General features: G+C 39.8%; 2 pseudogenes; both read right to left on the bottom strand.

Moving 5' to 3' along the window:
• Positions 1-5,601: 5,601 nt before the first annotated feature.
• On the bottom strand, positions 5,602-8,351 carry LOC140839431 (probable arabinosyltransferase ARAD1; annotated as a pseudogene).
• Positions 8,352-15,478: 7,127 nt separating this feature from the next.
• LOC140839433 (NADH--cytochrome b5 reductase 1-like) lies at positions 15,479-23,161 on the bottom strand (annotated as a pseudogene).
• Between the last annotated feature and the right edge of the window lie 2,638 nt (positions 23,162-25,799).

Below are 25,799 nucleotides of genomic sequence, written 5' to 3'. Positions count from 1 at the left end.
AACATGATGCAAATTTTTTAGAAGAGATACTGATCACAACTATTACAGTGCTAAAACTTTGTCTTAAAATGTAGTGTACTATATACATTCCATTTCCTCTAATTATTTTTCCTCCTGTATCCTGAAATTTTCTGGTATTGATAAATCTATTTTTATCATCGAATAGTAAAGGTGTTGGAATTTACTGGCAAGCGAGAAGGGCATTTTATTTTTTGTTAAAGAAACTTTTTGTTTCGAAATCTGGATCACCTCAGTGTCTTCCTAATGAATAGAAATATTATATCGACATCAAGCACTAAAATTTTATAGGACATAATGTCAATGTGAAATGATAAAATATTGCACCTGGAAGATTTAATTCATGTTCCCTCAAAAAGTTCAAAAACAAAGTAATCGCTAGCTAGTTTATTGGAACAACCAACAAAACATTAGATATTATGGATATAAAAAAATGCAAAGAAATCATCTAACTCGGTCGCTGTCCAAAATATCAGCAGGAGTCGTCGTTGCATGTTTCTCTAATGAAACGATCAAGGAGAACCATAGTTTCATTGGGAGTTGGGGCATCTGGTAAGAAAACATAATTAGATATTTACTCGTGTTTGATTTCTGTTGTACAAGATATTGAGAGCTTCTATGAAAATGGGAGACAATGTACCAGTTTGCACATTTTTTATGGAATGTGGGGTGCTAGACGCTAAAAGCACCAATTTGTGTAAAAAAAAACGTAAAAATCTAACATCTAAAAATCAAATGAAAGTGAATCTCAAACTTGATCGTTAGTTCTAATCTCCTGAGAAAATATTGCTCTAAAACTAATGAATCTAATATGAAAATTGAATAAATAAATCCCCAACATAATCTTGTATCACAAGATAGTAGGAATTCACAAAATATGAAAATTAAAATAAAACTTGCTGAAACGTGAAATGAATATTACCTTAAATAATTGAAAATCTATCTTCCCTCTATTTCCTCCCACTTTGCACGGTGTTCGACTTGTTCAAAGTAATTCAAAATAATTATTGATTTGTGCAATTTTGCGGGCTAAAATTCATCTTGAAATTTTGGTCAAATTAATTGGGGCCACATATTTTTAGGCCAAGAGAAGATATTTGTTGGGCTGAGAAATACAAACAATCTTGGTTTTGATGATAACAATTGTGTATACTTGATTCGTTTTTAAACTTAGACGTACAACCCGATTTTGACTCGTATGGACTCGAAACTTAAACAAATCTCACCAAACTTGAACCCAAGCTTCATAACACCTAAATAACCCATATTCAACCCAAATTAGGCCACTCAAGACCCATTATCAAGCCTAACTCAGCTACTAAAGTTTATGCATATAAGGACCGAACCCTACCCTCCATGTCATCCTCAAACTCTCAAACCCAGACCTTAACCAATTGGACCAGCCCTTGACCAACCATCCTAGGACCCATATGGACCCTACTGGACTGAGCCTAACCATCCCTAGCCCGTCCAGCCCTTCACCTGCACCAAGAAGCCTAGCGCGACCTCCCCTTGCGTTGCTTTTCCTAGGCTTCACTCCAACCTCCCCTTGAGCCATCTAGGACCATGGATAAATCCTATGGACCCTTTTTAACTAGCCCCCATGGCTCATGCACATAAACGCGCCCTGTTCCCTCTTAAACACTTGGTCGCGGCTAGGAAGAGTCCTAGCTGTGCGGTTTCTTCCTTCCTGAGCCTCCAGCCCTTTGTGGACCACCATGGCTCGATGCTAGGACCCTCATGAGCCCAGCCCCCTGCCTGGAAATCACCATGCACGGATCCTTTCCCGAACCTCCCAAAAACCAAGCCTAGTTACCCTAAACTTCAAAAATTCGTTCAGCATGTTACCTCTCACTTTCCAGCCTTAAGTTGTGCTTATAAAGACTCTTAAACATGTGGGAAAACATCCCCTCAAGTACCCATAATATGGCAGCCCCTTTGTTCATCATTAGGAAGAGTTTTGGGTTTCAAAAACACATGTTTTAAGCATATGTTGGCAAAAATACGAAAATAAATACAAAACCCACATGTTTTTCATGTAGATATAATTAAAACATGTAATATGGTGTGATAGATGAGAAAAATAAGATTTATGACGTGCCTTTGAATATTTAACGCACGAAAATCTGTCGACGAAGCAAGGAACGACGACGAGCGACGCACGAACAAATACATGTTCACTGGTTGATTCCTGTTCTGCATCATTGGCCATTAAGCATTTTACTTCATCTTCATCGCTGGAGCTGCTCAAGCTCTCAGACTCTTACTCTTCACTGTCAGTCTCTGTCATTTGGATTTTCTTTCTTCAGCTAGCAGAACCTCATGTTTCTTCTTGAATGATCTTTTATCATTCTTGTCTCATCTTCTGAACTCAACTGACTTCTTTCCTTTTTCAGTTGAATGTCGACTGTCTTTCTTTGGTTTTCTTGCCACATTCGTGGCAAGAATTTGACTATTCCTTTGAATTGTTCTTCATATATTGTCGTTGGAAAGAACTTTGATTTCTTCTCATAAATTTGACACCGCGTCACTACTCAGTTGTTCTGCAGTCTTCTCAACTGAACCAGTTGGTTCCAGTTTGATGGCACTTAGAGCAGCTGTGACTATTGATGTTGAAGATTTTCCTTCTCTTGTCTGCAGTTCGAACTCATAAGCTTTGAGATCAGCAAATAGGTCATGTAGTTATACCTTATTCAGGTATTTGGATTCCCTCATAGCCATCGTCTTTGCATCTCATTCTTTTGAAAGGCCTCGGACCACCTTCAACACAACTTCTTTATTTTAATACACTTTCTCAAGTGCATTTAGTTTATTGATAATGATTCTTACTCGTTCGTCGTACACATTCATTGACTCTCCAGTCTTCATTTTGATGTTGTCAAATTTATGTACCGCGACTGAGAGTTTGTTCTCTTTAGTTTGCTCATTTCCTTCTCATAAGTGGATCAGTTTCTCTCAGATTTCTTTCGTTGTTCTTCACATCTTGATCTTACTGATGTAACATTGTCCAAAGTTTTGTATGGAATATCTTTAGCCACATTATCCAAGTTGACTTTCCCTCTTATCTTCCGTTGTCCACTCTTCTCGTGGTTTCTCGATACTATGGGATGCTCCAGCAGTTATGGCAACTGCTGTATTTGCCTTCAATATTTTCATTAGTCCGTCAGTTATGACGTACCACATGTCATCATCATGTGCAGCTAAATGAGCCTACATTCTAATCTTCCAGTCATCAAATTCTTCTCTTGAAAACATGAGAATCTTATTGAAAGAAGATGTGGTAATCAGATTGTAAAGGTAGAAAGTATTCAGAAACAAGATTGATAGGGCTCTGATACCACTTGTTAGGATCGATTGGGTGAGTTAAAGTGTTTAGAAGATGGTTGAATAAGCACTTTACGGTTTTCAAATCTTTTCGATGTGGTGAATTAGTTTAGTGATAAACTGAATCCGATAATCTTATTGTCAATGTCAATCAGTTAATTTAAAATGCGGAAATAAACTGAAAGACAGATTGAATACTTGAGAAATAAAGAACACAAAGATTAATGGATGTTCGGAGACTTCAAATGTTCCTACGTCACCCCTTCTATATCAAAGATACGATTTTCATTAAAAGACTTTGATTAATTACAGAAGTTGTAATAACACATTTCAGTTTGGTCTTAAACACTGCCAAACTAAAACTCTTAGTATCTTTACAATTTTATCAGTACGCAACTGATATATTTTTCTAAGCACAACTGATCTAAAAATATCGAATATAGTAACTATAAGTGCTTGTGCTAGTGCTCGAAATATAGCCTGAAAGCTATGAATATATATGATAAATCCTGAGCTTTTTGTAACTGAGAATGATTTGCTTGTTCTTGTTCTTGCTAACTCGGTAACTGTCACTCTCTAATTGTCACTTTTTTCTTCTCAGCTGATCTTCTCGGCTATTTATAGGTTTTTCTCCCAACGGTAATATTGAATGCGTTTAAATTTCATATCTCCGTTGATTTTTCTTGAGTAGACATGTCATCATTCTTCTGACAATCGTACAATGTGGCATTCTGATATATGGTGCTCAAACTACAAGTTGCAGTCTGATCTCGTACGAATTTTCGATTGTTGGCTACGCTCTTTAACTAATGACATGTCAAGTTGATTTATCAATTGACTCTATAGTTGATTCGATGAACTGACTGTGTAACTGATCAGTCTTAACTGATAGTTCAGTTCGCTACACAGCTTCAGTTAGCTTTAATCAGTTCAGTTGCTTTTGATTGTTTAGCACATCAATTATCAGTCGGGCAACTTCAGTTCAAGTCATTCCAGTTCAGTTACGTTCAGTTGAGTTGATCAGTTCTGAAATCTTCAAACGCTCAATTTGTCAAACTCTGAAATTCTGATTCCAACAAACACTCACGAAACGATAGAGATACTAGACCTAATGTATCGTTTATGACAAATGAAAGTTTTACATTTGTGTGTATTTGTCTATGTTGGTATTCTTATATACAGGTGATTAAAAGCTTCTCTACCTATTTGTATCGAGTAATTATAAAGAACATTAACCAAGATAATGGTTCAATCGAAATATACCCTTGTTGATGCATGAATTCTCAAGAATATTCAATGATTATTTGAAGGCATTTCAATATATAGGAAATGGCAGGGGATTGTTAGATATATTCGTATATATTGAAAATGTATGTATGAAAAATAGTATTTGTATTGAAACAAAACAGTTTCAAAAGTAATTGTTTTCACATTTTCTGAAAGGCCATTTATGTAAAGTTGCAATGTTTAATTTAACAATTATTGAAGTTTATAAAAGGGGTCAACTTGAGTTAGATTTGCTACAGAAATTCTTTCTACGAAGATTGAATATTGTTACAAGAAACTTTCTTACGTATCTTGCGTCTAGAAAATTCAAAGTGTATTGTTTTTTCTAGTTTCTTCATCTTATCCTACAGGATATTTGCTCTGATTTATTTACACAAAACAGAGAGCAAAAAAGCCTAAAGGGAAGTGTAGATCGTACACGATTTGAAGCCGACTCCGTACCGCAGAATTCTCCGCTATTTCTTTTTATTTGTTTTACCCAACATCTTACAGGCTACAGCAACGTTAGAAACATAGAGATTAGCAGTTTACCACTGAAGCAATTTCTGAATTTATTTCATTTCTTTCGCTTGATTTATCTTGCAGCATTTGTAGCCAAGTTTATGAGCATCTACAAAGGTTTCCTCGTCGAGACGTTTGGTTGAACTTGAGAAAAACGAATGGAGTGAGGATTTTTTTTGCCTTATTTCATCCTCACTTTGTGTGGAATTTGATTTGCTTGCTTTGAGTCGAGGCTTTGTAGTTCACGATGTCTGATTTTGGCTTCCATTCTCATCTCTGGACCCAATTTAAATGTTCAAAGCTTGAAGCTTAAATTTGGAATGTATAGAAGGATAAATACGTTATATGTATATATTTTTATTCTGAAATGTAATTTTTATCAAAATATGAATATTCATAACTAGAGCCTAAATGCATTTTTCAGCCATCTGGAACGAGACTTTTGGCGTTGAACAATATACAATATACAGGTTAAGATTAACCAAGTGAAATGCTTGAGACAAACGTGACGAAGATGCAGGATATGCTTGGCTCTTACCAATAATTAATTTAACAAAGAAATCTCTGTCATCCCAGAGGCTAGAACCTACAAAATTAATTAACCCATTGGCTAAATGAATGAACAAATAGATAAAACTAAAATCTAATACTCCGCTATTTCATCTCCAAAGAAGTGGAGGGAGCTATGCCTCTGACACCATAAAGCCCGATAACAAATCAAGCAAGATTTCTAGGTACAGCAACAGACTTGATACCTTCTTCTCTAGGGGTCTTTGCTCGAAAAAAAACGACCAGCCTTGTGAATCTTTAGCTTGACAGCAGGAATTTTTCTTGAAACGGCCTGCCATATCATCTGGACAGCATCATTTGCTTGTGATGGATACTGAAACTTATAAAAGTTTTCAACTTCTTTTAGTCTTCCCCACATTCGGGTCCAGTCTGCCTTGGTAATGTTCCGGACGAGGTTTAGTAGGAATTTTTCTTAGAGAGCATCAGATGCACGGACAAACACACAGAATTCTGAATAGTCAAGAACATCTTCATACGGAAGCTCAATTTCAAAGCTGATAATGACAGGTACACAGTGGCTAGCTATGGCATCAAATAGACGGTTTGATGACGGAGTGTCGCCTGCTATGTTGAGGCAGAATTTGGATGAGCGCATACCAGTGGAAGCTTGTTTGATACCATCTTTTTGAACACTTCCAAATGCAAAGTGCACACCCTTTTCGTTTTTCAGCGTGTAATACAGTTCTTGACGAATTATTCCGCCCTGAAATAGCCAAGAAAGTGTTTGACGTAGTTCAATAAAAGAAATCCTGAAGCTAACTGTTCCAAGGATGAGTAAAATAGCATACTAACTCGGCAATTTGCCACAAGCATCATCATATTTCTATTAACAAAAAACAATGGCAATATCACACCGATTCATTCATTTTTAACACTGAGGATTAAAATAACTACAAATAATGCATATTAGCCAAGACATAAATGATAAAATATCTTCCGAACACGGTCAATTAGTAACTTAAATACCAAGTATGAATTGACAAACAAGAAGAACCCACAAAAACATATCCTTTAGTTTCTAATCAGACACAATTTAACCTATCAGTAAGAACTAAATCTTATGGGACATAACTTTTAAAAATCCAGCACATGTTGCAATACTCAAAGCTGCGTGTAAAATATACAAGTATTTTGCCTCAGAAATACAAGCATATATCTAAGGAACAAAGGTTTCTTACATCTTTTCGATAAATAGCCCCTTGGAAATAGAGCAACGTCTTGCGACTATCAAAATCGGATGCATCATCTGTATAACTTCCAACAACATGCCTGTAAGGCGCAATTACGTCTTTCTCAACATTAGCAATAGTTGGAGGATACCTTCTGAAATCTGAAAGAACAAATATTGCAGGCCAGAGCTTCGTTCTAGCATCTAAAAGGCTATTCGGGTGGTGGGCAATGATGATATGATCATTTCCACCAGATCTTTTCCATTCATCCTGAGCCGTCAAAAAAGTAACCAATTTTTCCTGTAATAAATTATCAGTACTCCTTTTCTGGTTTGGCTTCAGCTTTGAGTACCTATTATAGCAAATGGATGAAAAGAAAGGAACAAATACAACATCAGCTTCGCTAGAATTATGTACTCCAATAGCACTGCGGCCTCCCAAGTCTTTGGTAAATTCAGAGTTCAAGAGGTCCAGAGTCAGCCAATATTCTATGCTATGCTGCAAATTCAATCCACCAGGGTAGTCAGGGACCTCGGAACGAATATCCGGAAACAACATCCCTTTCCCGGCCTTTCCAACCCAACAGATTAAAATGGAACTCTGATGGCAAGTCATACATGAAAACCCTGAGAATCTGCTGACTAGAACCACATTTTCTTGAATTTCTACTAAAGATCACAGCTTCTTTATTATATGGAGCTTTGGCTGGTAGATTTCCGTCAAGATTATTAATTTTTGCCATGGAAAGAAACTTGGAACAGTCTATAGAATAAGTTCGGCCAGTCGACCTTAACACTAACAACCAAGATAATACGAACACTGCTACTGTTAATAAGAAAAAAAGAAACAAATATCTATGAGTAAAGAACCCCATTTTCGACATTATATTCCCAATAAGTCTAAATTCGATAATTAAAAAAAGGTTGGAGCAAGACCGAACCAAATTTCAAACACCGTTGCTCCCTTGATTTCTATGATTACGAAGACTGGAAATTCAGAGAAAATCTACGCATGGAAAAGGGGAAGAAATATGCCCAAATGTATAACACTTCATCAAGAATCACATTTTAAAGTAGGTTGCATGCACTGACACAACGCAGATAACCCAACACAATAAAGAATCTTATATAGCAAATCCGCTCTCCAGCGTAAACAGTAATTCGGAGTAGAAAAGAAAAGAGATGATATTCAATGCAAGAAACAGGGTTCCTCGAATGAAAAAAGCAACAAGCAACAAAACCCAGATGGCATTTGGTTTCAAACGGTCAACCCAACGAAAACATTCAAGAAAATAAGCTAGAGAGCAACCTACATCTGGTAAAATGGAGAAATAATGACAAGGAGATGGAGAGAGAAAAGGTCAATGAAGGGGTAAAAAGTCGAGCACCCAGAAAATGACATTACTGAGGGGTGGGAATGTTGATGAAATTGACCTCCAATCATTTGCATCTTTCTTTCGTGATTTCGATTTCCCCTGGCGAGGTGTATCCAGCGGACTCTCTGGCATTAAGCTTAGTGTCAATGAATTTAGGCAAAACAATATAAATTTTAGCTTTTATTTTATATATTTACTATATTACAAAGTTTAGCATGTTGTAAAAACTGTTTTGCTCCGACTTAGTTACAGGGATGTCGAATTTCATGTATAACCTTAAAAATAATTATTGCTAACGATTTATAGATAAAAATGTCAAAAATATATATTCTTTCAAATTTTACTCACCTGACTATTGTGTTACTCCACGCTAACATCAAAATTAATGAACTTTCATTTCATATAATCTATATTTTTATTTTTATTTTTCAATTTGCTAATGCTAAAAAATTTAATCTTATTCATTCGTCTATTTTTTTTTCTAAAAACCACATTATTCCTGTATTATACTTCTTAATTACTAGTATTTAGTAAAGAATATGGGGCAAACAGGATCGCCAGTAGAAAGAAAAAAAAATCTCGATTGTGAAATTAATGGACAATTAATCCCATACTTTTTATTGTCGTAGTAGATATATATCTACACATATATTTTAAATTCAGTGTTATAAAAATCCGGTCTAAGGTTCACTTAATTAATAACTTAAGTAGTTTTAAATTTTTTTAATTATGTCATTTTGATATAATAAATATTATAACAATCATTTATATATTTAAAATAGATAAATAAACTTATTTACTTGAAATTACAAATTTAATTCATTTATTTGAAATTTTAATATATTTTTCCTTACAAATACTTGATTACTTTTCAAGGAAAAACTTGAACGAGTCATATGTTGATCTCAAAAAAAGCTATTTAATAACTATAAATAAAAAATATTAATTTTAAAAAAAAATTCGGTCAACCCAAAAACCAAAAATAAAATAAAATTGTTTTGTTAACCGAACCGTTCAATTCGATTCGGTTTTTTGGCTTCGGACCTAATGTACATAATGAAGGGTTTGCCAACTTATACACCTTTTAACTTTTTAGGTAACTTTTTTTTTTCTGTTTCATCGTCTCGTTTTCTATTACATTTAGTTTTTTTTTTTTTTTTTGCAGTTCTTAGTGGGATGCACCTTTTACAAGTACCTAACTTGAGATGCACTGGAGCTCACCTCCGACCCCTTTTCAAATGGTCATGTTTGTGATTAACAGCCTTTCCTCAGGTGATCCAGCGGCAAGATAGCCGTGTCATGTCATCGGCGGGAGTTCAACTCTTCACAAAGCAACTGGAAAACGCATACCTTTATTTTTAGTGAAGTTGTGCGTGCAAAAGCTCGTCAATTTCTGGGTAAGTTCCCTTCCCCTCCTTGCTGAAGTATATGTCGTTCATATTGTTGTTCTAACTGCATTACACTTCCAGTGGTCTGCCTGGATTTTGGAGACCATCAGTTCTCACTGGAGACTCCTTTAATCAACTTTATGCGGAAATTTTGTTTGCTCATTTCCTTGCCATCCAGGGCATTCACCAATGGCATAAGCTAGATTGTACAGATTTTTGTCCCATATAATTAAGTTCTTTTTGTAACTACTAACGATAAGATTTTTGTAAACACTTTTGTGCCTTGAATCTACGAAAATATTTTGAGTAAAAAAAATGTATTTGCTTACAAAAATGGTATAAATAAGGGAATTGCGAGAGATGTGTTATGGATCTAGGGATAGATCAATTTTCTTTTTTACTTCTTTTTTAGATTGTTAAAGATAACTTTCATCAAATTTTTTTTTTTTTTTGTGAAAAACTAATATTCTCGTATGTATTTGAAAACACTCAGATATACTTGAAGAATGATAGTTTTCGAACACTTACTATAGGGAGGGGGGGCTATGGACGAGGGATCTACAAGCTCACATTTAAGTTGTGAACATCCAATTTTGAACCGAAAAATGATCAATCACAACACATCTCTATATAATTTGAAGGGTATTTTTATTGAACGAGAATTAGAAAAGAGAGAAGATGGGAAATTTCCTTGTATTTCTCACTGAATCAATGAATGAACAACAGTACGTACATGTATATAAAGCCACTAACTATAACTAACTAACTAACAAACACTTAACTTCTTCATTAACTAATAATTAACTGTTTAAGCTACTGTTAAAACTAATACGCCCCCTCAAGATGGACGATATATGTCTTTGATAGCCATCTTGGACATGAGAGCAGATAATGAAGAGAAAGGAAGTGGCTTCGTGAACAATTCGGCGAGCTGGAGATGCGATCGAACGGGCAAAAGTTTGATTACCCCGGCACCTATCTTTTCCCGCACAAAATGACAATCGATTTCAATATGTTTGGTGCGTTCATGGAATATGGGGTTATTAGCAATGTGGATGGCGGCAAGATTGTCACAAAATATAGTTGCTGGAGAGGTTAAGGTAACATGAAAGTCCTTTAATAGCTGCATTATCCAAACCAGTTCACTGGTGGTTCCTGCTAGAGCTCGATATTCGGCTTCAGCTGAAGATCGAGAAGTGGTGGTCTGCTTTTTAGCCTTCCAAGATACGAGAGAATCACCAAGAAACACGCAAAAACCCGTGACAGAGCGGCGAGTATCAGGACAAGATGCCCAATCAGCGTCCGAAAAGGCCTTAATCTGAATTGATGAAGAGGAAGAGAAGAAGATTCCTTGGCCAGGAGATGACTTGAGATATCTGAGTAAGTGATGAGCTGCAGTTAAATGTGCGGAACGGGATTGAGCAACAAATTGACTCAACTTATGAACAGCATATGTGATATCAGGCCGTGAGATGGTGAGATATAAAAGACGACCAATGAGACGTCTATAGATCGAACCATCAGCAAGTAACTCTCCTTGACCAGCAGAGAGATGCATAGTGGGATCCATGGGAGTACTGGTAGGTTTGCCAGCAAGAAAACCAGTATCTTCTAGGAGTTGCAATGTGTATTGTCGTTGACAAAGGGAGATTCCTTCCTTGGAACGAGCGATCTCCAAGCCTAAGAAGTACTTCAGAGGGCCCAAGTCTTTCAATTTAAATTGAGTTTTGAGAAACAATTTGAGTGAATTTATAACATGCTGAGATGGGCCAACGATGATGATATCATCGACATATACTAGCAATGCAATGAAAGAGGAGTTTGCTCCTTTGGTGAACAAAGTGTAATCTGATTTGGATTGAGTGAATCCAAAGTTAAGGAGAGAATGAGAGAACTTGGAATACCACTGTCGAGAGGCTTGTTTGAGGCCATATAAAGACTTATTAAGCTTGCAAACCAAGGGATTGTTGGAGGGAGGCTTGGATTGTGAAGCCTTGGCATAGCCGAGTGGTAAATCCATATACACTTCCTCAAATAAATCACCATTGAGAAAAGCATTATTAACATCAAGCTGTACCAAGTGCCAATCATTGACAGCAGCAAGGGCAAGAAGAATCTTGACAGTGGCAAGTTTTGCAACGGGTGAAAAGGTTTCAAAGAAATCAGCACCCTCTTGTTGAGTGTATCCTTTTGCTACTAAACGAGCTTTGTAACGATCAACTGTTACATTGGATGCATACTTGGTTTTGAAAACCCAACGACATACAATGGTATGTTTGTCCTGAGGCAAAGGTACAACGGACCATGTGCAATTGTCTTCTAGGGCCGATATTTCATCCTTCATAGCATCTCTCCATTGAGGGTATTGTACAGCCTCATGATAGAATTTTGGTTCGAATTGTGCCGAGACATTGAGTGCAAAGGCTCTATGTTGCTGTGAGAGAAGATTGTATGATAAATGATTGCTTAGAGGGTATGCAACTGAGGACTCAGAATATGGAGTATGTGTTAACAAATTGCAGTGATAGTCTCGAAGGTATGACGGGGGCTGAGATATCCTGGAAGAAGTTCGAACCTGCAGATCAGCTTGTGGGGATTGAGGTTCGGGTGGAGTGGAAAGATCTTCAGCTGTATAAATCTGAGGAACCTCAGGTATATTCATACTTGGAGCAATCCGAGGACTATCAAAAGAAGGAACATCTTCAAGGACTGACTTGGGCAGCACCAGGTCAGGGAATACATCTACCACAGATTCTGATATGTTACTCGAATGAAGAGGGAAGATGGTCTCATGAAACATCACATCTCTTGATACAAAAATCTCTGAAGTATGGACATCATACATCTTATAACCTTTCATTCCAGGGGGATAGCCCAGAAAGATACACGTCCTTGCTCGTGGCTGGAACTTGTGTCGAGCTGCATGGAGCGTGGAAGCAAAGCATAGACAACCAAAGACCTTGAGAATTGAGTAATCAAATGTGTGCTTGTATAGGAGCTCATAGGGAGTCTTGTGTTGTAACCATGGAGAAGGAGTTCGATTAATCAAGAAAGTTGCAGTGAGAACACATTCTCCCCAAAGTCTGATGGGAACTTTTGATTGAAAATACAAAGACCTCGCCACATTCAATAGGTGTTGATGTTTTCTTTCAACTACCGAGTTCTGTTCTGGTCTTTGCACACAAGAGAATTGGTGTATCATGCCTTTTGTGTGAACTAAATCCGTGAACGCCAACTCCTTAGCATTGTCAGTCCTAATGGTCTTAATCTTTCTGTCAAATTGAGTTTCCACCATAGTGTAAAACCGTGGGAAAATTATTGATGCATCAGATTTGGTTTGCATGAGAAACACCCAAGTAAATCGTGTGCAATCATCCACAAGAGTCAGAAAATATCGTTGATTATGTATGGTTGATGCATTAAAAGGTCCCCAGATATCACAATGTATCAAATCAAAAGGAGAAGAAGCCATGCGATGGTTTGAAACAAAAGATAACCTTCTTTGTTTAGCTAAAGGACAGATATAGCATGGTTTAATATTGTCAAAAGTAACCTTTGAACAGTTAAGTCGACTTTGTAAGCACTGCAAAATCTTGTTGGAAGGATGTCCTAGCCGATTGTGCCAATCTTGAACTGAGACCGTGTTTGTGAGAAACTCAGAGACCTTGGCTGCTTCTAAGACATATAGATTCTCCACTCTTCTACCCTTGCCAATCATCTTCTTGAGGCTGAGATCCTGGATCACAAACTGGTCATGGAAGAAACTTATAATTACCTCATTATGTGCAATGAATGAGCCCACAGAAAACAAATTGAATTTGAATTCTGGAACGAATAACACATCTCGAATAATCAGAGTATCATTGATCTTGACATCGCCACAAGACGCAACACTAACTTGTGTATGGTTTGGTAAAGTAACCACAGAATCTGTATAGGTCTCATAGAGATAAAAGCTTTAGGATTTGAGCAGATATGTCTTGAGGCTCCCGAATCCATTATCCAGCTGGATGATGACATTAGAGAATGTGGTACAGAAATGGAAAGACATGTACCTGAAGAGTGTGAAGTATTAGACGAGTCGTGTGGCCCTGTCATGGCAGAGGACAAGTGATTGGCAAACATGGTCATGAGTTGACCATATTGATCCTTGTTCAGGCTTTGGAAGAACTGTCCATTGTTATGGCTAGTGACATTGGTTTCTGCCTCAGAGACTGAGGTGCCTGAAACTTGATGAACCTGATGAGTTTGGGATGGAAATTGAGGTCGAGGCTTTGACTTAAACCCCGGTGGATAACCATGTATCTTGTAACAAGTATCGAGAGTGTGGCCATGCATGTTACACGATGTGCAGAAAGGGCGTTCCTTTGGATAGCTTCTGAAATTAAATCGGGGTTTACCCTTTGCTGCAGACCCTATGCTATCAGCTGAGAATCTTGTTGGTTCTGCACTTGAGAATTTTGATGGTTCTCCCTTAATTGCAAATGCCATTCCATCAGTCGAATATGTGGATGTAATTTGTGAACCAATTTGACGTTGTCTCTCTTCTTGGATGATCATAGAGAAGACTTTGTTGATCTGAGGCAGGGGATCAATCAATAGGATCTGACTTCTTACTTGGGAAAAAGACTCATTGAGTCCCATCAAAAATGCTAGCACATAATCCATCTGATGATGTGATTCTAGTTTCCTAATCCCTTCACAGCAACTCCCACAGACACATTGGGGCCTGAAATTGTTGAGTTCTTCCCAAATGGTTTTAAGTTTTGTGAAGTATATACTTACAAATGATTGACCCTGGCGATGATTGATTAACTCACACCTTAGTTGAAAAATTCTCGGACCGTTGCTTTGCTGGAATCGATCCTTGAGGTCTTGCCAAATTTCCAGGGCTAATTCTGCAAAAATAATGCTTGCTGATATTTCCTTTGAAACAGAATTGAGTATCCACGAGATCACCATATTGTTGTTTCTTTTCCATGAAATCAATAAGCTTGGATCAGAATTATCGGGCTTGAGGACTGACCCATCCACAAATCCCAATTTATTCTTCACAGAAAGAGCTATAACCATAGCTCGATACCAGGAGGCAAAGTTATCTCCGGTCAGTAGTTGCGAGACGAGGACGAGCCCTGGACTATCGGAATGATGTATGTAGTATGGATTCAGTGAATCATCAGAATGAGTGATCGCTTGTGCCATTGCAGAAGAAACTCAAGCAAAAGAACGATCAGATTGATCCAACTCTGATTCTGAATCGAGATGAAATCAATTAGATCGTCGGAGTATGCGAGCAGCAATCACTCCGATTAGATCAGAGATCTTTGATTAAGAATTGAGCGGTTTGCTCTGATACCATATTGAACGAGAATTAGAAAAGAGAGAAGATGGGAAATTTCCTTGTATTTCTCACTGAATCAATGAATGAACAACAGTACGTACATGTATATAAAGCCACTAACTATAACTAACTAACTAACTAACAAACACTTAACTTCTTCATTAACTAATAATTAACTGTTTAAGCTACTGTTAAAACTAATAATTTTGTGTGATTTCTAAGTCAAGAAACTTGTTTAGGTATAATTAACTGTTTAAGCTACTGTTAAAACTAATAATTTTGTGTGATTTCTAAGTCAAGAAACTTGTTTAGGTATAATCTTGATATAAGTAAATGTGATAAGGTTAGTATCCAATTACACACACACGGAGGACAGAAGCCAAACACGACAGACAAGCAATAGCTTCAGAGAACAACCCAAGATGTATCTATCGAGAACTCAGAATACATGAAGCCTTCACGTGTAAAGATATTTTTTGTTGACAAATCAATCTCAACAATAACATTATAACCCCCGAAAATTCAACCATTCTGATTGTCATAAATAAGTTTACTTGATCCGCAAATTATTTTTGTCCAAAAAGTTGACAAAATCCCAACGGCACAACGTGCAAATTTAGTATATCTCCCCCCAAAAAATTAGACTATAACACGTCTAAATAAAGGCGAGATGTCAGGAGAAGTTAGAATTGGAATAGCATCTCGGAGGTGTATCCAAGAGCTTCGAGATGGCCAGCCATGGCTTTGTTCATCGGTGGAGGACCACATCTAAGAATCTGCAGAATCAGAACGTTAAACTTAGTTCTTGAATTTTCTTCCATCACGTTTGGTGATTTATATAAGATGGCTGAATTCCAAACCTGAATATCAGAGGCTGGTGCAGGGCAGTGAGCTTGAATCATTTCCTTCGAGACGAACCCCAGGCCACCATTCCATTCTTCTGGAGGCTACATAAGTTCAATACCAACTGATGCGATCCTGGTGAAATGGGTGAGCCGGGTCGGGAGCTCCACCGGATCTGCTATCAATATAATGATGGGAATAAGAGCAATGAGATATATCTCCGTAATATGGCTTCAGCTGTAACCTGCACACAATGAAAGGAACTCGTGAATGGGCGCCGGAGGGGTGTCCGGCGTGACCACTCCGATGCCTAAGTCAGCAGGGTACTCAAGCAAGAAAACCAATGTAGCCAAGTGATGGCTGTGATATTGGTGTAAATGAATGAATCTAAATGTAAAGAGAGAACCTGGTATTTATAGTAGGAGAAGTAATAATGACCTCGATTTGCGTGTACACCTACCACTCATAGCATTTGATGTTGACTTCCTGTCAAGCTGTCCTATTTTCCCATCGTATCACATCAATATGATTATGTCGGGTGCGCTTCTCGAGACAAGATCTTATCTTCTGAACCACTTGAATGCGACACTGTAATCGAGGTGCTCGGGTAGAATGCTTCCCTGGAGATTTATACAAGAGCTCGGGCCTATGACTGCCCGGAGAGTCGAGCATGGGCTTGCACCTGCCCGGCTCCAGAAGAATCCACCTGCAGACTTACTCGGATTTGGGAATCCATTTGATATTCCGGGTCATCCATGACCCGGGCTCTTACAAGGGTATCATCACACATCCCTTAAATAGTCGGGCTAGAGTCATACTCGCTGTCCCGATCAGTCATGCTTGGATTCCCAAAGAGACAATCGATTTTGTTCTATAAAAGCATCGGGGGCTTCATGTCTCCCAGAAATGAGATGAAATGCCGGAGTCTCGTGTCTCATGGACTTGAGATAAGATGCCGGGGCCTTTTGTCTCTCGGACTTACTGAATAACCAAGGTGCGGAGCCTTGGGCCGGGGAGCAGGTCCCGGGACTTGGAATGGTCGAGGTGCGGAGCCTTGGGCCGGGGAGCAGGTCTCGGGACTTGGAATGGTCGAGGTGCAGAGCCCCGAGCCAGGGTGTAGTGCCCTGGGCTTATCAATAACCAAGGTGCGGAGCCTTGGGCCGGGGAGCAGGTCCCGGGACTTGGAATGGTCGAGGTGCGGAGCCCCGAGCCAGGGTGTAGTGCCCTGGGCTTATCAATAACCAAGGTGCGGAGCCTTGGGCCGGGGAGCAGGTCCCGGGACTTGGAATGGTCGAGGTGCGGAGCCCCGAGCTGCCCTGGGCTTATCAATAACCAAGGTGCGGAGCCTTGGGCCGGGGAGCAGGTCCCGGGACTTGGAATGGTCGAGGTGCGGAGCCCCGAGCCAGGGTGTAGTGCCCTGGGCTTATCAATAACCAAGGTGCGGAGCCTTGGGCCGGGGAGCAGGTCCCGGGACTTGGAATGGTCGAGGTGCGGAGCCCCGAGCCAGGGTGTAGTGCCCTGGGCTTAATAGATAACCAGGGTGTGGTGCCCTGGCCTTCATAAATGGTCGAGGTACGGAGCCCCGAGCCAGGTTTGAGAACCCTGGGCTTATAAATAACCAAGGCGCGGAGCCTGGGCCTTCATTAATGGTCGGGGTACGGAGCCCCGAGCCAGGGTACGGATCCCTGGACTTAATAGATAACCAGGGTGTGGTGCCCTGGCCTTCATCAATGGTCGAGGTACGAAGCCCCGAGCCAGGTTTGAGAACCCTGGGCTTATAAATAACCAAGGCGCGGAGCCTGGGCCTTCATGAATGGTCGGGGTACGGAGCCCCGAGCCAGGGTACGGATCCCTGGACTTAATAGATAACCAGGGTGCGGAGCCCTGGCCTTCATCAATGGTCGAGGTACGAAGCCCCGAGCCAGGTTTGAGAACCCTGGGCTTATAAATAACCAAGGCGCGGAGCCTGGGCCTTCATGAATGGTCGGGGTACGGAGCCCCGAGCCAGGGTACGGATCCCTGGACTTAATAGATAACCAGGGTGCGGAGCCCTGGCCTTCATCAATGGTCGAGGTACGAAGCCCCGAGCCAGGTTTGAGAACCCTGTGCTTATAAATAACCAAGGCGCGGAGCCTGGGCCTTCATGAATGGTCGGGGTACGGAGCCCCGAGCCAGGGTACGGATCCCTGGACTTAATAGATAACCAGGGTGCGGAGCCCTGGCCTTCATCAATGGTCGAGGTACGAAGCCCCGAGCCAGGTTTAAGAACCCTGGGCTTATAAATAACCAAGGCGCGGAGCCTGGGCCTTCATGAATGGTCGAGGTACGGAGCCCCGAGCCAGGGTACGGATCCCTGGACTTAATAGATAACCAGGGTGCGGAGCCCTGGCCTTCATCAATGGTCGAGGTACGAAGCCCCGAGCCAGGTTTAAGAACCCTGGGCTTATAAATAACCAAGGCGCGGAGCCTGGGCCTTCATGAATGGTCGGGGTACGGAGCCCCGAGCCAGGGTACGGATCCCTGGACTTAATAGATAACCAGGGTGCGGAGCCCTGGCCTTCATCAATGGTCGAGGTACGAAGCCCCGAGCCAGGTTTGAGAACCCTGGGCTTATAAATAACCAAGGCGCGGAGCCTGGGCCTTCATGAATGGTCGGGGTACGGAGCCCCGAGCCAGGGTATGGATCCCTGGATTTAATAGATAACCAGGGTGCGGAGCCCTGGCCTTCATCAATGGTCGAGGTACGAAGCCCCGAGCCAGGTTTGAGAACCCTGGGCTTATAAATAACCAAGGCGCGGAGCCTGGGCCTTCATGAATGGTCGGGGTACGGAGCCCCGAGCCAGGGTACGGATCCCTGGACTTAATAGATAACCAGGGTGCGGAGCCCTGGCCTTCGTACCTCCGAGACTTAAGAGAATATGCCGGGGCCTCGTATCTCCCGGACTTAAGAGAATGTGCCGGGGCCTCGTATCTCCCGGACTTAAGATAATCTGCTTCTCACAGCTGTATGCTACTGAGTGCATTGCAAATGCTCTTCCACGCCAATCCAGAATAGCTGCTGAGCTTCGAGCTCATATAAAATCCACATATAAGATCTGAATGCCGAGCTGGTCGGACTTCTATGTTTGCCAAGGAGAGTTGGGCTTACTGTGGTGCCGAGCAAGGTCGGACTTGCTTCGAATGGAAACCATATCTACGTCTTGAGCTCAAGTTTCCCACAGACGGCGCCAATGATGCGATCCTGGTGAAATGGGTGAGCCGGGTCGGGAGCTCCACCGGATCTGCTATCAATATAATGATGGGAATAAGAGCAATGAGATATATCTCCGTAATATGGCTTCAGCTGTAACCTGCACACAATGAAAGGAACTCGTGAATGGGCGCCGGAGGGGTGTCCGGCGTGACCACTCCGATGCCTAAGTCAGCAGGGTACTCAAGCAAGAAAACCAATGTAGCCAAGTGATGGCTGTGATATTGGTGTAAATGAATGAATCTAAATGTAAAGAGAGAACCTGGTATTTATAGTAGGAGAAGTAATAATGACCTCGATTTGCTGCAGGTGGATTCTTCTGGAGCCGGGCAGGTGCAAGCCCATGCTCGACTCTCCGGGCAGTCATAGGCCCGGGCTCTTGTATAAATCTCCAGGGAGGCATTCTACCCGGCCACCTCGATATGAGCACCGCACTCGAGTATACTAGCAGAATAGGATGTGGGCGACTGTCCCATCTCTGACACCGTGCCGATGAGTTGACATGTCAGAATATAGGGTGTGCTCAGCCGTCCTACTATAATTAGTAGCTAGGTAGCACGGAGAACGAGGTCATCATTACTTTTTCTACTATAAATATCAGGTTCTCTCTTTACATTTAGATTCATTCATTTACACCAATATCACAGCCATCACTTGGCTACATTGGTTTTCTTGCTTGAGTACCCTGCTGACTTAGGCATCGGAGTGGTCACGCCGGACACCCCTCCGGCGCCCATTCACGAGTTCCTTTCATTGTGTGCAGGTTACAGCTGAAGCCATATTACGGAGATATATCTCATTGCTCTTATTCACATCATTATATTGATAGCAGATCCGGTGGAGCTCCCGACCCGGCTCACCCATTTCACCAGGATCGCATCACCAACCAAGAAATATAGCTATTTAGGTAGGTAAAAAAGCAGCATAGCAATTCATGTTTTAGAGGACAAAATCAAAATTTTAAGAAATCGAATTTCATTTGGGGTTAGTGATGTTAGTAACAAAAATTCCCAAATCCGAAGCTTCTTTTAATTACTTTCCAGAAAAACAGCAAAAACCAAGAAGCTAAAACAGATCGAGGAATTGTCCAGTTTGACCACTCAATCGAGCAAACCTTTTAAATCCTATTGGAGGAATAGCTTCCAGCGGAGAAATCATCGCAATATGGATTGCAACGGATTATATATGAAAGAACAAAGTGCTGACAACACTTTATTCAGTTAGCTCTTGCAACTTTCTACAGCCAAACGTGGAGTTGTTAACAAATGGCTTAGTTTGTTAGCGATTACAATCACAAAGAAGACGAAAGAAGTCACATTGAGAATCGCAAATCAAATCCAAGTAGAAAGTAAATATTCGAAATTCCTCAATAAATAGCATATAGAAACATTCAATTTATTTACCTGATTAAGGATTTAGTAAACTTTGAAACTGTCGGGGTAATTTTTAGCAAGGCTATCCAACTTATCCTGCGACCAAGAAGCACAAAAATACCTTATCAAACACAAATTGAAATTCTTATACTTATTCCAACACTTATAACACAAACAAACTCCCTACAAGTTTTTGTCTAGATACAAACACAAACCATCAGGTTTGAGGATTACAATTACACCTTAAAGGTTTGGTCAGCATTACAATAAAAATGCCATGAAGGTTTAATTAGCATTGCTTTTACACCCTTGCTGGAAAGGGTCGGTAAATTTACAAACTTCACTTGCATGCAGAATTCAAATGGACAGTACATTGAGATTCAGAAATTACCTTCAGCAAAATGTCCTCTAAGGTAACATTAGCATAAATTAGATGCACTTTCGTTCTGTCGGTGGGGTTTTCAAGAATTGCTCGAGTAACCTAAACCAAAAAAATGAAAAGAAAAATGTAAAATTTCATCTTATCATTATATCTAAAGAAAGAAATAAAAAGAAGATTCTTAATACTGAGGAGTTTACCTGGAACATTGGTGTAAGTCCAGAGCCTCCAGCAAGCATTCCAAACGCTCTCACCTGGCCTGGTTTATAATTGAATCGACCGTATAAAAAAGAGCTTCTCAATTCAACTAGGAGGTTTGAAGCATGTATATGTGGAACCAATTGCATGTATAAAAAAAAGTAACCAAGACAATGTGATACCACATTCAAAAGAAAAAAAGAAAGAAAGAAACATGTGAATACAAAAACTAAGCCAGTCGAATACCACAATTCGAAGTTAGCTACGGATTCATCAATGATTTATTGATTATTGACTGTTTAGAATGGCTGTCGTGAATCTAAATTCAGTATCTCGCGCATGTCAAACATTCAACCTAGAGAAATATGAGTCAAAGACAAATGTAAAACCATGTGTACCAAAAATAGAGGGAGAAAAGGATGTGAAATTTCTTAGGCCTTGCGCAATCCCTTTACTGCAACAACTTAGACTTTCAGGCGTGATATGAGACCAACAAACTTTTTTCTTTAATTTTTCATTTCATTCTTCAAAGATTTAATGTTACCTCTTAGGGTTAAAGAAAGCATATTGATAAAGAATGTACCTTTGGTCCTTTCACAGAGAGATAATCACCTTCACGCATTTCTCGGAAATGGTGTGACATTCTTCCTTGAGGATACATCCTTACAAATAAAAAAAAAAACTAGTGAGCCAGCAGAAATACAACGATAGATTATCATTTCTTCATCAATGGAAAATAAAAGAAGGGCAGGCAAAAAATAGGGAATCCACCTTTATAACTAACTCAAAATATCCAACATCAGAATCCAAAGTAGTCGGAGTGTGTGGTTTGATGACCTCTTCACCTTGACTATCCTTACCCCTAAAACAAAAATAGGACATAAATTTGAATGCGTGAAATAACCAAATCAAATTTTGCTTCTTGTTCTAACTAAAAAAAGATGGGACTTACGCGCCACAAATACATAACAATATAATAAAATGATCATTTATTTAGATTCTGCCACAAGATACCTGCAGCTGATGTGTTTTCCAATGGGAAGGCCCATGACAGACGAGGGCGAAGGAAGGGCAAATTTGAATGTCGCCACATTATGGCTGATTTGTGTTTTCTTGACAAGCTTAAACTCCTTGAAATTATCAGGATCCAAGCACACTGTCACGCACAAAGATACCAAGTCAAAATAAAGACAAATATGCATTCAAATATGTCCCCGATCATCCTAAAGAAATTTTACCATATTTGAATTGGTAGATATAAAGTATCAATAATAGAACACCCCATTACCCCAAATAATAGAGAAGACGTTGAATTTGCAGAGTTTTAGAAGCCAATAGTCCCAAATATCTAAATGTTGGAGACACCAATCAAATTATACAATTAAACAAACATCCAAGATCTAAACGTGGTGCTCCAGAAATGAGCACCATATCATGTAAGGTTCGATTTCAACTACGAGTACAGGGATACAAAAAACCGCTAGCACCAAAAAAGTTTCAGATGATGGGAGATATGTTATATTTTAACGAGGAACGTGTCCATAACTTGGAAAAATTGAATCTTTAGGCTCAAAGAAGATCAAACAAATCAAAAGGAATACTTTTAATCCCCAAGCAAGTTACCGGACTTAAAAAAACCCAGACACCTCATAAATAAAACACAAAAATATACACATATGTTCTATCGCCATTTAAATCACCTAACCTTTTGGCTTCTTGGGGGATAACAAGAAATATGCAACCCCAACAGCAACTAGACCAACAGCGACACCAACAAATAATTGGCCTTCTGATGTTGCCAGGAAATCCATGGCCCCAAACAATTAGAATACCTAGATTTTTCAGACAGGTAAAAAATTCACCCAATGAATATAATCTTCATTCAAGAAACGTAAATCCTAACGCATATATATAGCAGCAAAAACCAGAGAAAATATGAAATGGGTTGGTGATTATATAGTAATTAATGGTGATTATATATTAATTAAGGTCCCGAGAACGGCTTTTTCCCAGGAGAAAGATACCTTACTTCAGACCAAAAATTAAAAATAGTGACTGAAAATGGGCGACACTCTTTGGAATTACGCTACCGAAATGGGGGATGCATAGAATCAGAAATGGAGTACTACCTACCCAACCACCTTCAGTCCTCCACCAGTCCCACCAACCTTGAACTTTGCGGTGCTCCAATCTGAAGGGAAATTAATTAAAATAAAATAAATTTGTCCACAGTTTTCTACTCAAGAACCGTGGTATTTAATTTTTTTTTCCCCGAAACAAGTGCTTTTGTTTTCTTTGAGCTGAAACAGAATATTAAATTATATTCTATTCGTGAAAATTTTCTTCAGGAACAATCAATGAATATTGCAATAATTGCTGAATAATGAGACATGCTCATGAGAAATAATATTTTTTTTACATTAATCAGTTAAGACGCAATCGGAAATTTAATTTACATGCTGAAATAATGAAATATTTAATTTTGAATAATATTATTAGTATATTATATTATGTAAATGTGCTACTTTGTTAGACCGTAAAACATAGAGTTAAAGATTGACCACACAAATATTTAACGTGTATTTGACCATTTTCTACCATGTTTTTATTAAAATTATATTATAATTTGTTGTTTCCAATAAATATATATTATATATAAGTAAGATTTTATACAATCATATATATACGACATCAATTGCATCATTGGAATCAACTTTTGGAATCGATTAAAATTTTAACTAATTTGTACATGTACCGGTTAATATGTTCATGTACCGATTGAGTCATTTACATGGATGACAATTTTTCACACGAGTTGGAAAAACTCGAAACGAGGGCGGAGATCTTCGATTTTTTCGGGTTCAAAGATTTTAAAAAATCATCGAAATAGTTCGGAACAAGTATGTGGATATCTTTATCATCCCCGAATCCGTCCCAAAAACAATATTAATGATGATGCCCCAGGATGACCCGGGTCATAGATAGTGCCCGGGTCAGGAACACAGATTGCATTCCCGTGTCAGGGACGATCCGAGGTAATAGGGCGGGTCGGCGAAGGAAGCCCGAGTCCTGGACGACCCGGGGCACCGGAGGGATAGCTTGTCAGGGAGGATCAGGGAAAAGAGGGCTCGTCACAGACCGAGCCAATGAACACCCGGGACATCTTTTTCCCGGGGTATGAGATAAGGCACCTTCTCGGGAAACATTCACTCAGGTCGTATCGATATAAGTGTCGCATTAACCGCCGATTTAATAGAGTGTGCATGGCCGCCCTATTTCTGACAATAACATAAATGGTTGTTAAAATCAGGTGGGCTGGATGTGACTAGTATAAGATTTGACATGTCAGAATAATAAGATATAATCAGCCACCCTACCGTAATTAATGCATAGCACAAGAAACGAGGTCATCATTGCATCCTCTATTATAAATACCAGATTCTTTACTTGGATTAATTATTCATTCAGATATTAATTCACACATTAAATACTCTCATTTATTACTCATCACTCTACACATCAATCTCACAATCATCACTTGATTACATTGGTTTTTTTACTTGAGTTCCCTGCTGATTTAAGCATCGGAGTGGCCACGCCGGACACCCCTCCGACGCCCATTCACGAGTTCATTTCCTTGTGTGCAGGTTACAGCTGAAGCCATATTACAGAGATATATCTTCATCACAGATATACTCTCCCATGCTCTTATTTCCTTCATTATATTGATAGCAGATCCGGTGGAGCACTGGACCCAGCTCATCCATTTTTCCCGGATCGCATCATTGGCGCCGTCTGTGGGAAATTGAGTTTTAAGACGTTGATATGGCCCCCAACAGAAGAGCAAATCAAGACACCTCCCGGATCCAGGGAGAAAATAATACACATGTGTCGGGTGCAGGTGGTCCGCCACCCAATGGCCCTCCACCTACTTTTAATTTGACAAGCGAGGAACTGGCCAAAATCGTGACCAAGGCAGTAGAAGAGGCCTTGGCAAAGAAAGATCATCCCCATCATTCCGCCCAACCAGAGCATGAACAAGGACAGGGACAAGGAAACCAAGAGGAGGAGAGGAGAGAAGAAGAGAGGGAGTCTTGTGCTGGTTCTAAATCTCCCACTGTTGCAGAGGAGTTGGAAGAGTTGAGAAAGAAAGTCAAGGTGTTGGAAAGGCATGTTGGTTCCAAGAGCAGTTCTCGAGTTGTTAAAGGCTGTCCCTTTGATGATGCCATTGTCCGAGAACCATTACCTGGATATTTGAAATCGGCCAAAGTCAAGGAGTATGATGGTAGCTCCGATCCTGAAGAACATCTTGCTAGATTTGAAAACATGGCTATGTTACACTGCTATGAAGATCGGATCAAGTGCAAAGTGTTCCTGACCACTCTGGTCGATTCAGCTCAAAGATGGTTCGAGGGGTTAGCTCCTCAGAGTATTCATTCTTTCGAAAATTTTCAGAAAGTATTCTTGCACCAATTCAGTAGTAGCAAGAAATACAAAAAGACTGCTTTCGGTTTATTTGAAGTAAAGCAACGTCAGGACGAAACCCTCAGAGCTTATATCAAAAGATTCAACCGGGTGGCCTTAGATGTGCCTGCTTGTGCGCCCGAAACCAAGACTACCGCTTTCACGCAAGGATTGTTGGAAGGGGATTTCTTCCGTTCCCTCACAAAGAAACTGCCCGGGGATTTCGAAGATCTTTTGTCCCGAGCAGAAAAGTACATCAACATGGAAGAAGCCCGGCATCAGAAGAGAGAGGCTTTAAAAAGAGCAAGAGGAGACCGGG

The sequence above is a fragment of the Primulina eburnea genome, chromosome 8 (genome assembly GCF_022965805.1).
Source record: "Primulina eburnea isolate SZY01 chromosome 8, ASM2296580v1, whole genome shotgun sequence".
In the NCBI taxonomy this organism is placed as follows: Eukaryota; Viridiplantae; Streptophyta; class Magnoliopsida; order Lamiales; family Gesneriaceae; genus Primulina; species Primulina eburnea.
The sequence above is the reverse complement of the archived record's forward strand: the minus strand, read 5'-3'. Positions and strand labels throughout refer to the sequence as shown.